Here is a 2,185-nt window from a genome sequence, read left to right as displayed (position 1 = left end):
GCAGGCAGATGGCTTGGGCTCAGGAGTTTGAGACCAGACTGGGCAACATGGCAAAAGCCCTATCTCTACAAAGAATACAGAAATTAGCCAGGTGTGGTGGCGCAAGCCTGTGCTCCTGGCTACTCGGGAGGCTGAAGTGGGAGGATTGCTTGAGACCAGCAGGAGGTCAAGGCTACTATGAGCCGAGATCACATGCCACTGTACTCCAGCCTGGGCGACAGAGTGAGACTCTGTCTCAAACAAAACAAAAAAAAAGCATAAGTGATGGTTTGAATGACTGATTCTTGATGTACCTAATTGTAAGAGGTTTGGCTGTGTAGTAACAGATAATATTAGCCACTCTTTTTAGCACTGAGACACCATGAGAGGAGACTCTTCTTCCCCTCCAGGGAGGCCTGGGTGAGGCTAGAGGTGGGGTGAGTGGAAGTGAAGGAGAGGCAGGGCAGAGGGAAGAGGCTGAGGGTCTTGTGAGTCCCTGCAGCTCCCAGCACTGGGCAGGTGGGGGTACATCTCTCACACTCTGCACCCTCCACACACCTCCCCATGCCCCGACCCCCTCCCATACCCACCACCCTCTGCCAAACCTGTTGCTTTGCTTCTCTCTCGAACTACCTGCTCCTTGAGCTCAGCATTGCCACACCCTGAATTCTCTTCTGGCCCATCTAGTTTCTCCCATCAGCCCAGTGCTAGAATGAAGGAGGAAGGCCCAAAGACTACCCTTCCTGTGGCAGGAAGCCCCAGGTTCCCCTTTTCTGTGCTGCCGCTGAGCCTCCACACTCTGAGTCCGGGACTGGCAGTGCCTTGACAGGTACCCTCGACACAGGCTGCCTCTCCAGGAATCCCCATAATAAGTCGGTGGGGCTGACTCTGTATGTCCAGGGACGGGGGGATGTGGAGGATAGTGATGGAGAGTGAGCTAGCAAATTAGGTGTAGACCCCTCCCTAGAAACTAATTATTTTCAAGCTGGCACATGAGCAGTTAGCAACCCTGGGAACTAGGACACCAGGTTACTGTGTGTCTCTCCCAATTCTGCCCCACGCTACCCACCCACCAGGTTCCACCCAGCTCTCCTGCACAGGACTTTCTGTCTCCAATGCTTACTTGCTTCTAGGCATTGCCTCCCCTGTGTTTTTGGGTGCACAGTTCTACCTTCCCTCTGAAAAGGCTGTCCCCAGAGGCAGCTGATGGGGCTTCTCTCCTCCATCTGTTCGCTCTGGACCCAGCATGGTGTGCAGCAGAACAGGCCCCTGCCCACTACCCCACCCACCCCCAGTGGTTTTCAAACCCTTATACGGCATCCAAATTTTGGGGAGGGCTTGTTAAAACACAGATTCTGGGCCTCACCTCCTCAAATTTCTGATTCACCAGGTCTGGGGTGAAGCCCAGAATTTTGCATTTCTAACAATTTCTCAGGTGGTACTTACGCTGCTGGCCTGTGGACCTCCCTTTAAGAACCATTTAGGCAGCTGAGACTTCAACAGCAAGTTTCCAAGATGCCACCCAAAGGAACAAGTGGTTCTGGAAAAGGGGAAAGTGGGAGCAAACTCTGGGAGTGACAGTGCTGGCAAGAAGGCTCAGGGTCCCAAAGGCGGTGGCAATGCAGCTAAGGTCAGACACATTCTGTGTGAAAAACATGGCAAAATCATGGCAGTCATGGAAAAGTTAAAGTCTGGGATAAGATTCAATGAAGCGGCCTCACAATACAGTGAAGATAAAGCCAGGCAAGGGGGCGACTTGGGTTGGATGACCAGGGTCCATGGTGGGGCCGTTGCAGGAAGCAGCATTTGTCTTGTCTGTAAGTGGGATGGATAAGCCTGTATAACATCCACCAGTTAAGACAAACTTTGGATATCATATTATTATGGTTAAAGGAAGAAAATAAAATCATATGAAAGACTGAAAATAAAAAACACCTAAAAGCACCCCTTCTAGGCAGACACAACACTTTCGTGATCACCCTCAGCAGGGCCCCTGAACTGGGCATAGGCAGCCCCGGCCCTGGTCCAATCCCCATGCTGCCCTCCCCACCCTACGCTTCAGACCCAGAGAACTCTGGAGCCCCCCAAACACTCTTTATCAGGCACCAACCCAGGCCCTGGGGTACAATGATGAATCTTGGCTCCTGTCCCTGCCACTGTCCTCAGCACAGTGCTGGCCTCATGGATGGTTTGGGCAGCTGGACAC

General features: G+C 52.5%; 1 pseudogene; it reads left to right on the top strand.

Annotated features, from left to right (window-relative positions):
• The first annotated feature begins 1,473 nt into the window (after window positions 1-1,473).
• LOC129458730 (peptidyl-prolyl cis-trans isomerase NIMA-interacting 4-like) lies at window positions 1,474-1,883 on the top strand (annotated as a pseudogene).
• Window positions 1,884-2,185: the final 302 nt, after the last annotated feature.

This window comes from Symphalangus syndactylus, chromosome 19 (genome assembly GCF_028878055.3).
Source record: "Symphalangus syndactylus isolate Jambi chromosome 19, NHGRI_mSymSyn1-v2.1_pri, whole genome shotgun sequence".
NCBI classification, from domain to species: domain Eukaryota; kingdom Metazoa; phylum Chordata; class Mammalia; order Primates; family Hylobatidae; genus Symphalangus; species Symphalangus syndactylus.
This window is presented reverse-complemented; position numbering and strand designations above follow the sequence as displayed.